Source organism: Lipotes vexillifer, unplaced genomic scaffold (assembly GCF_000442215.2).
Source record: "Lipotes vexillifer unplaced genomic scaffold, Lipotes_vexillifer_v1.1 scaffold1114, whole genome shotgun sequence".
Lineage (NCBI taxonomy): Eukaryota > Metazoa > Chordata > Mammalia > Artiodactyla > Lipotidae > Lipotes > Lipotes vexillifer.
Genome location: NW_006779031.1, coordinates 1,930,007 through 1,941,227, shown reverse-complemented (window position 1 = coordinate 1,941,227; position 11,221 = coordinate 1,930,007). Strand labels below are relative to the sequence as shown.

The 11,221-nt window shown below is 41.1% G+C and overlaps 1 protein-coding gene and 1 pseudogene across 2 annotated transcripts in view; one reads left to right on the top strand and one right to left on the bottom strand.

Moving 5' to 3' along the window:
* The window catches only part of FGF13 (fibroblast growth factor 13), a 520,464-nt gene that overhangs the window by 141,972 nt on the left and 367,271 nt on the right, over positions 1-11,221 (bottom strand). The gene's annotated exons all lie outside the window — the stretch shown is intronic.
* Positions 9,241-9,795, top strand: LOC103068878 (60S ribosomal protein L17 pseudogene; annotated as a pseudogene).

The window sequence follows — 11,221 nt, the reverse complement described above, 5'->3', positions numbered from 1 at the left end:
CCGGGGCACGAACCCGTGTCCCCCGCATCGGCAGGCGGACTCCCAACCACTGCGCCACCAGGGAAGTCCTGTAGTTTCTTTTAACTTCTATGCTGTTCAGAGTCAGGATAGAGGTTACCCTTAGAAGTTAGTGACCAGAGTGGCTCTTTTTGGGGTGCGGTTAATGTTCTGCTTCTTCATCTAGGTGGTCATTATTTAGGTGTGTTCAGTGTGTAAATATTAATCATTAATTACATATGCAATCTTCTGTATATGTATTATACTTTACTATAAATTTTAAAACATGCCATTCATATTAACTCATCTACAAAGACTAGGCAATGATGGGAATAAATGCTTTTATGTTCAAAAAGCGAGAGTTAAGTAGGATAGTTAAAAAAAAAAAATCTCGCCAGTAGCCAGTCTCCGTGCCAGCAGCCTAGGAGGTGACATCTCATTAATCCTCCCCGTCAGCCCACTTCCTTTTATTTTGGTCTATGTGAAAAAAAGAGGCATGAAGCAGATTCATGGAAGCCTAGAACTCCTGTGAGAAGAGTAGGAAGGACTGTACAGTTTGGGGTCTGGCACAGCAGCGCCCTGACTTGCTTGGTTTGGTTCTGTCCCAGGTGGTGTCTAATTGTGTGACACCGCGGGAGCCAACATCCTGCGTCAGCTGCAGGTATGAATCAGCGCGGAGCACCACTCAGCTGACTGTTCTCATCCAGTAACGCTGTCACCGAGCTTATCTCTCACGTAGAGAACAATGATACATACTCGATCCATGGCTACTTGTCAAGCAGTCATAAACGGATCCTATTTCATGGTAGTTACTGAGGTTAGGATTTTTTCTTCAAGATATGTTTGTGTGGACACAGGAGCTGCATTGCAAAGGAATCACTGGGTTGGCCAAGGTTTTTCCGGAAAGACCCGATATCTATAGTAGCCCTGACAGCAGCGTGGTGGGGTAGTTAAGCATGTGGCTTTTAGTGTAAGAAAGACCCAGGTTCAAGTCCTTGCTCTGCCACTTACTACCGGTGTGGCCTTGCACTAGTTCCCTAACCTCTCTGTGCCTCAGTTTTATTTAGAAATGGATCAGGTTGTTTCGAGGCATGAACAAGGTAATGTCTGTAAAGTGTGCCTAGCCCAGGGCCTGGCACAGATTTAAACACTCAATAAGTAATTGTTACTGTGGCATCATTATGCCCATGACTGCCATGGAAAATCAATGAGATAAAATGTAGAAAATGCCTGATGCAAAGTTAGTACTTGATAAATGTTAACTGTGATCGTCTCGAGACCACCGTTTCAGAGATTAGCATTGGTGTGGGAACATCTGGCCCATAGGGAAGCTGGGTATTTTCCTGATTAGCTGGAGTACAATCTGACTTCTAAATGAAGGAAAGGTGTTACTGTCCCTGAAAAGGTCTTGCAAAACCCCCGGGGACTGGGGCTGGCTCACCTTGTGCCTGGTTGCCCATGCTGCCCACCTGCAATGAGCCATCCGCTTACAAAGTTGAACATGATCTTTCCCAAGTGTAATCCCTGAAACATTATCCTGGATTTCTCTCACTTTATATTCATTCATATAGCTATTCATTTGCAGGTCTCCTTTAGCACATGATTTCCCCAAATGTGTTCCAAAAATCAATAGTCTTTGAAAATGTATTATTCAGTGAAACAAAAAAGTTATGTGGTCAAATAAGGCAGAAACTCTGCATACTATACCCCTCCTTTGAGATCTGTAACATACACTGGCCTACTGAAGGTTCTGACAATCCTACCATTCATGCAATCACTCGTTCATTCATTCATTTAATACAGCATGTATTGAGTGCTTACGATTTGCCAGTCACTATTCTAGGCACTGCGAAGAATATAGCAAAGAACAAAACCACCCTACAGGGCACTGTTTAATCCAGTGTTTCCCAACTGCATTCTCTCTGTAGAGACCCTTCATGATTCGGCACCCAGTGCCCCACCCTCACTACAGCTAAAATGAGTATCTAGAATTTCCAAAGCCTGGCATTTGATCTCACACCTCTGTGCATCCGCTTTGCCCTCCTCCCCACTGGAATGCTTTTTCTCCCCTCAACCCACTCCCACCTCACTAACCCCATTCTTCCATCTGGATTCTGCTCAAGCTGCAAATTCTCTGAGCAGGTCTCTTAGTTCACGCCACCAGGCTGAAAGAGCACGCCCCTCCTCTGCACTCTCGTCGTGCACAGGGCACACCCTGTACCGTGGCACATTCGTAATGATCTTTTTACTTGTCCATCCTCAACCAGACTCTGCATTCCTAGAAGGAAGTGACCGTGCGCCATCCATCTCTGTATCCCCAGAACTTAACTTGTGTTTGGCTCTCGGTGCTGACTCTGCAAACAAGTGTTAAATGTCTGTGCGAATCGCGGCCAACAGTCTAGTGTTATGCAAATGATTTTCCAAAGGCACCAGCTCTTAGCAGGCTCAGCCTGGGAGGGCGTGATTTGACAAGGGTTGGACCTCAGCCCCAACCGACCCCATCCCCCATCGGCCTGCCACCTTTCCGCCAGCAACCCTGAAATGGAAGAATGGGGTTCCAGGCCGGGGTAGGGGATCCTGGAGGGAACATTAGACTGATTGTCCTGCACAGCCCTTTCAGACCTGCAACACTGTATAAATAAGCTAAATAAAACAAGTAAACTAAAGAGAACTTTGACACAATCCTACATATAATTAGCATGTTTCCTTTCTCTTAAGTGATTATTAATAATTATTTAAGCGAGATATAATTAATTAATAATAATTATTATATATTATTTAATATAATTAAATTATTATTAACTTGGTTGTACTCAGCTGATGGCCCCTTAACCAAATCGGACATTCTGCTGCTCATTGGACTCTAAGGAAGTGCAGCTCATTCTGTAGGATTCCCACTATAATGAAACAAGTTAACATTGGCCTTACTGCTGTATTTCATTTACATAACCTGGAAGTTAGAAATAACATTGAGGATTGCCAGATAAAATACAGGATGCCCAGTGAAATCTGAAATTCAGATAACAATGAATTTTTTTAGTGTAAGTATGGCCCATGCAATATCTGGGACTTACTTATACTAAAAAATTTTGTTGTTCTTTAGCTGAAATTCATATTTCACTAGGCATCCTCTATTTTTATTTGCTAAAACTGGCAACCCTATATGTGATGTTTTTGTGTATCAACAGCTATAGGATAGTCACATTTTCCTGGTACTGTACCTCCAGAAATAATTATAGGGCATTTAAGGGCAGTAATCAGTGGATAAACATGGGAACACCCTCTCTTTTTTCCCTGACATTCAGGATGGAGTAGACAGGGAGAAAGGAGACTGTCATGATTCTGGAAGAGAAAGAAGCTTTTCTCTCTCTCTGAAAGGAAGGGAGCAAACTCAGTTTGGAAGGATTCAGAACATCAAGGTTGGGTTGCTAAATTCTGCGGAGGCTGTGATAACAGATCCATTTAAAGTGAAAAGTAGAAAGAGCCTTCATTTTTGCTATTGATTGGTTAGGTTCCGTTCTCTGTGCTTTCAGAGAAAACATAAATTGATGACTTTTTTAAAAGCAAGTTTTTCGAATATTACAATGAGGAGAATAAAAGTACCTATGTCTCAGGGCTTTAGCAAGAACTAAACCTGGTAACACATTTTAAGCACCCAACCAGAGAAAAGGTCCCAGAAATTGGAGCTGCCAATATTATCATCTCTATTGTTGGTATTATTTCTAAATCTGGAGCAATCTTCTATGAGCTTCCCTTCTTCCAGAATACAACAGGAAGGACTACAACACAGGAATAACTGGTTAGGTAAAGGGCGGGCATAGGGAGCTCGATACCTTACATCTTACATCTCGTCACTGCTGAATTTGTACTCTCAAATTATAGCACCCCCCCCAACGACAGCAAAGGTTTTACCCAGACAGAATTTTTTTTGTTTTTTTTTTTCCGGGATCTTAGTTCCCCGACCGGGCATCAAACCCATGCCCCGTGCAGTGGAAGTGTGGAGTCTTAACCACTGGATCGTTAGAGAAGTTCCCCCAGACAGAATTTTGATACTGTTTATTTTCAATTATTATGTATTTTGTGTGTCAGTCCTTTAACTCCGTGCTGTTTTCAACCATGTTTAGCACTGGCATTGAGCAAACTTTGCTAGTTTTGTGAGTAAGTTGCAAAGATGTAAAGATGGCCAGAGGTTGGGTCTCATTTTCTATTCAAAACCATGTTCCGTTAGCCGGATGGTAAATTAGAATCTCAAGTCCTAACACAAATTGATCTACTATGGTTTTGGCCACTTTTTCTTTTACCTCTGTGATTTATTTAACAGGTCATTAGCTTTGGTAACTTTTAAAATCCATGAAGTACTCTAACTACACATATTATAGATCTTGTGTCAGACTGGTGTTACGTCTCATACTATTGGTTCCTAACAGGAATCTAGACAAAGTGTCATTCATTGAGTCTTGCTGGCAAAGCTAGTTATGAACGTATATATAGTGGGCTCAAACCACAGAAGCAGAGAAGACTATTTCCCCACTGAGCTAACTGCTGCGTCATTGTGAGTTCAAGGTGATGGCTGGTCTATATTTAGTCCAGAAAAAGGGCCTCACTGAAAAGCGAAAGAGGTGATCAGTTGATACTCAGTAAAGGCAAATGATAGTAGCCACGTAAAATTTAAAGAGGGATCAGGGTTCCAGGAAGCAAGTTAATACAAATAGAACCATGAAATTAGTTAGTCCACCCTTATGGCCTGTGCCCCCCACAGTCTGTACTGTGCCTGGGAACTGGTCCTGATGCACAGTGCTACTCCTTCCAGTGAGGTCACATGTGGCCCTTCCAGAGAAATCCTGATCTCACTGGGCCCCTAGATGACAGGAGCAAAGTTGGACTTACTGATGAGTAAGGCAGATGGGCTTCCCAAGTCTCCGGGACCAAGTGGGCGGTGATGGGGGAGAGGAGCAAACATGTCACTGTTCCTACTTGTACATTTTAAGAAACATTAAACATCAATAACAATTGCCCATTAGCCTAAGAACTTTGAAATACTGAACAATCAAATGATGAACATTATCCACTTTTCATAAAGCGATGCCACAGTATATTATTAAGTGGCTAAGGCATTACAACCAAAGTAAAATTTGGACTGTCCATATTCCGTAACAGTTTATGTTTATAATCTTCCCTCTTAGCCATCAATACTTTTGCTAAGGCACAAAAAATAATTTAGGATTAAGCAATTTAATACAAACTGTATTTCTTGGAGGGGTTATTTCACAACTTGAGAACACAGACCATTCAGCATCCATCAAGCGTCTACAGAACACACTTCAGGTACCATATGCCAGCACTAGGACACACCCATGCCTTTATTTTGTTAAGATTCTTTCTAGTTTTTGCGGTTGATTTTGTTAAAGCCAACCCAGAAGGGTTTTTACCTTTACAAGTGTGTACATGGATAGATTCAAATAATCTTCCATACTCTTAACACAAGCCCCATGTACCATACAGTCCAGTGACACGAGTACTACTGTCCTCTGTCCTGTCATTGTGCCACTCCTTTGCTCTAGGTCCTGTCTCAGGACCAGACTTGAAGGAGATGACGATCTACTAGAAGGGAGGAGATAATGGTTTCTACCCATTCCTCATAGGAACTAGTAAAAGTAGGACTGCAATAAGTAACTTTTTAATTCATTCATTCATTCATTCATTCATTCATTCTTTGGCTGTGTTGGGTCTTCGTTGCTGCATGTGGGCTTTCTCTAGCTGCAGCGAGCGGGGGCTACTCTTCCTTGAGGTGCGTGGGCTTCTCATTGCGGTGGCTTCTATTGTTGTGGAGCACGGGCTCTAGGTGCCGCGGGCTTCAGTAGTTGTGGTTCATGGGCTCAGTAGTTGTGGCTCGCGGGCTCTAGAGCGCAGGTTCCGTAGTTGTGGCACACGGGCTTAGTTGCTCCGTGGCACATGGGATCTTCCCGGACCAGGGCTCGAACCCGTGTCGCCTGCATTGGCAGGTGGATTCTTAACCACTGCACCACCAGGGAAGTCCCAGTGACTTATTTTTAAACTTAAAATAGTGAAGTTTAGCTCACCCTAAAAAACACACCTCAAATGCTTCCTCTGTAGCAACAGAGATGATGATGATGATGATCCTGATGATGACGACGATGCTGAGAGCTAAAACGTATACAGCACTTACCAGAAGCTAGTCAAGGGCTTTGTACATATGAACTCATTTAATCCTGACTTCATTCATGTGAAGGGGGCACTGTATTCTCCCAATTTATAGATGAGGAAACTGAGGTATAGAGAAGTTTAGTACTTTGCCCAAAGTCATCCAACTGGTAAGTAGCAAAATTAAGATTAAAACACAGACAAGTTGGAGCCAGAGGCCATGCTCTTATCCGCCACGCCAAATTGTTATGCCTTCCTAGAGCTCCCGTAGCACCTCCACAGAGTTTGGCTGAACCTTACACAGTTGGCACTTAACAGAAATGACTAGAATACAAGGCATGTTATCTAAGTGTCCACTTCCCCCACTTAATGGTGAGATACTTGAAGCCAAGACCCATGTCTTATTTGTCTCTGTATGCTCCAGGGCCTCGCACAGCATCTAGACCTATTGTATGTCCAGAATAAATTTGTTACATGAACTAGTTTGAAATATTAGGCCAATCCCTATGAAATTGACATTGTTACAAGTCAAAATAGTTCATTTTCAGTTTCATTTAGTTCAACCTTCTAGAACACAGACAGCACCTACCAGCTCGGAAGCAAATCTGTTCTTCATGTTCTTTCTATGCTTTATTAATTCGTAGCCCACTGATACTTACAGGAAGAGACTAACACCACCAGGTAGTTTACTCATCTACCACTGCCAAGACCAGAACATGGAAAAGTTGGTAGCCCGTGATTTACTTATGCAAACATTTCATGCCTCATTTTCCTCTACTGCGGGTACATAATAATGCCTCAGGGTACCCTACAATACCATTTTTAAAGGTCTCCAAACCAACAATGGCCAGGGCATTAGACGTTTGATCAAGGTGACATCCATCTTACCAATAACTTTCCATAGCAAGTCTCCACTTCATCCCTATCCCCTTCTCTCATTCATTCATTTATTCATCAAGTAATTTTCAAGCATTTCTTCCAGGCTGGGCCTTGAGGATATAAACACACACACACACACACACACACACACACACACACACACACACACACACTGAGCTCCCACTGGTGGCTTTTTGTAACTCCTAAGTGGTAATAGCAGCTCACTCCACGAGATGGCACTCTTAATTCTTCTTTGTATTCCTTTACTACCATGAAAGGTCGTATGATTTTTCCACTGTTGCAAAACAAATAGAACTAAGAGGGTTTTGTTCACGATTGATGTAGCTGACTGCTCATGTGAACATATTTCAGACACTTCAAAACAATGGTTTTCTCAGGGACATTCAAATGTTACTTTGGGAGAGGGTGTATGTTGCAACATGGAGGGCATGTTGTGATGTGAAGAGGTTGGAACCTTCTCTTATTGCTGGTCCTGAGCAAGAGAGCACGCAGGCTTATGGGAAAGAAAGGCAGAAAGTTGCATAGAACACTGCAGGCAAAGAGCACTGCAGCAGAAAGTGCACTGAGGTAGGTGTTTTGAAATTCCTCATACTCAGTTGCTCCATCCCCACTATTCGTACCCACACTGGTTCCAGATGCCTGTGCCCACTCTCACCTCGACCCTCTCTACCAAAGGCACAGGATTCAGCTGAGTTTGGCAAATTTTGACCAATGATTTTAACTCAAGAGAACAGCCTAAGGCTGAAAAGAGTAAGTAGGAAAATGACTATTTTTTGAATGCTGAATACTGAGCAGTTTGATAAGCAAAGTGCTCAGCAAACTTATTTCATTTAATACAAGAACCCTATGAGAAAGTTTTATGTACAAACACTTATGTAATACCTGATTCTAAGCACTTCACAAATGTGATTTCATTTCAATTAATCATCATAACATTCCTATGAGGATATACGCTATTGTTATTTCCCTTCTAAGGGAAACTGAGGCATAGAGGGATTACTTGACTTGCCAAAGGTCTAACAGCTGGGGTTCATAGCCAGGAATGTCAAACTCAGCGTCTGGGCTTTTATGCTGCATCTCTGTTTCAGAGAAAAAATATTAGGTCCACTGGATAAGAATGCCCGCAAATTTCTGTTATGAAACTTATAAACTTACCTGACTCTGCACCTTCTCTGTTTGGCTAACATATTTACCAAAACGTCCATGACACAGTAAAAAAATCACCTGTCATGCCAAGGACCAGGAAGATCACAATGTGAATTCTCATAAAAGATAATCAACTAACGTCAACACTGAGATGACTTTGATGTTGGAATTATCTGACAAGGAGTTTAAAGCAGCCATCATACAAATGCTTAAACAACAATTAGAAATTCTCATGAAACAAATGAAAAAATATAGAATCTCAGAAAAGAAATACAAGTTATAAAAAAGAACAAAATGGAAATTATAAAAATGAAAAATACAATAATATAAATTTAAAAATCACTGGATGAAATCAATAGTAGATTGATGACAGAGGACAGAATCAGTGAACTTGAGAATGGATCAACAGAATTCACAAAATATGAATAACAGCAATTAAACAGACTGTAAACACAAAATGAACAGAACCTCAGAGATCTGTGGAACAACAACAGAAGATCCAATATCCATATCATAGGACTCCAAGAAGGAGAGGAAGAAAATGGAACTGAAAAAATGTAAAAACATAAGGGCTAAAAACTTCCCAAGTTTGGTGAAAGATGTAGACCTACAGATTCAAGATGCTGAGCAAACTCCAAATAGTATGAACACAAAGAAATGCATGCCAAGACACATTATAATTAAACTTCTGATGAATAAAGACAAAAAAGAAATCTTGAAAGCAGCCAAACAGAAACAACACATTACCCAGAGAGAATACCAATTCGATTGACTGCAGATTTCTCATCTGAAACCATGAAGAACAGGAGGGAATTTCACAATCTTTCAAGTGAAATTCAAGAAAACTTTTTCAAGAAAGTTCTTTTCTCTGAGGAAGGCCATGCAAAGAGAATGAAAACACTAGCTACAGACTGGGAGAAAATATTTGCAAACCACATATCTGACTAAAACTATCTAGAGTGTCTAGAATATACAGAGAACTGTCAAAGCTCAAGAGTAGCTTTTCCGGTAAATGGCCTGAGGTGACCTCTAAAAATGGTTCGCTATTCACTTGACCCAGAAAACCCCACAAAATCATGCAAGTCAAGAGGTTCAAATCTTCGTGTTCACTTTAAGAACGCTCGTGAAACTCCCCAGGCCATTAAGGGTATGCATATCCGAAAAGCCACCAAGTATCCGAAGGATGTCACTTTAAAGAAGCAATGTGTGCCATTCCGTCGTTACAGTGGTGGAGTTGGTAGGTGTGCCCAGGCCAGACAGTGGGGCTGGAAGCAGGGTTGGTGGCCCAAAAAGAGTGCTGAATTTTTACTGCACATGCTCAAAAATGCAGAGAGTAACGCTGAACTTAAGGGCTTAGATGTAGACTCTCTGGTCATTGAGCACATCCAGGTGAACAAAGCCCCCAAGATTAGGTGCAGGACTTATAGAGCCCACGGTCGGATCAACCCATACATGAGCTCTCCCTGCCACACTGAGACGATCCTTACTGAAAAAGAACAGATTGTTCCTAAACCACAAGAGGAGGTTGCCCAGAAGAAAAAGACATCCCAGAAGAAACTGAAGAAACAAAAACTTATGGCCCGGGAATAAATGCCGCAAAAAATAAATGCAAATAAAAGTAAAAAAACAAAAAACCAAAAAAGCTCAAGAGTAAAAGTCAAAAAATCCAACTGAAAAAAAAAAAATCGACAAAAGTCAAACAGATATTTCACCAAAGTTGATATATAGAGGGTCAATAAGCACATAAAAAAAAACATTCAAAATCATTAGCTATCAGGGAAACACAAATTAAAAGCACAATAAGCTACCACTGTACACTTAGTAGAATGGCTAAAATAAAAAATAACAAGAGAAAATTCTGGTGATGATGCCAATAACTGGATCACTCATCTATTGCTCTTAAGAATGTAAAATGGTGCAGCCACTCTGGAAAATGGTTTGGCAGTCCCTTAAAAAATTAAACATGCAACTAACTATCAAATGACCCAGTAATTGCACTCCTAAGTATTTACTGCAGAGAAATGAAAACCCATCTTCACACAAAAATCTGTACAAGTATGCTTATAGCAGCTTTATGTGTAAGATCGGAAAACCAGTAGGTAACAGCTCAGATGTTCTTTAATGGGTGAATGGTTATGCTAAGTGTGGTATATCTATATCATGGAACTCAGGAATAAAAAGGAAAAAAATTATTGATATGCACAATACCTGGGTGAATCTCAGGGAATTATGCTGAATGAGAAAAGCCAATTCCCAAAGTTTACATACTGTGTGATTTCACATATATAGCATTCAAGAAATGACAAAATTATAGAAATGTTAAAGAGATTAGTGGTTGCAAGCAGTTAGGGATGGGGGAGGGATGGTGAGAGGGATGCAGGAGGGTGACGTATGTGGTTATAAAAGAGCAACATGAGGGATCCATCTGGTGTTGGAACCGTGTGTAGTCCTAAGAGTGTTGATGCACACACAACTCACACAAGTGATAAAACTGTATAGAATTTAATATGTATACGCACACGCAAGTGCAGGTGGTGCTGGGGAAATCTGGGTAGAATCGGCATTTTATAGCAGTGTCAGTGTCCTGGGTGGTATATTGTACTGTGTTAATGCAGGATGTGATTGTTGGGGGAAGCTGGGCAGGTCATGCAAAAGAAAGCTGTTTATTTATTACAACTGCACGTGAATCTACAATTATACCAATAATAATTTCCATTAAAAAAATCAAGAGTTGCTCAGTCACTTAAGGCTCCATATTCCTCTCTAGCAACCACCTATTTTTTTAGTTTCCCTGCACAACCAGCTTCTGATTTCTCTGTCTCAACTTCCTCATCCCCAATCAATTCTCAGTCCACCACAATGGATACTATCACTCCACTGAAATGGCTCTTGTCAAGGTCAACAACGATCTTCTTGTCATTCTATCCCTATCTTTTTTTTTTTTTTTTTTTTTTTTTTTTTTGTACGACCGTTCCCTAACCCGAACCCTAACCGTAATCCTAACTGTAATGTTAAC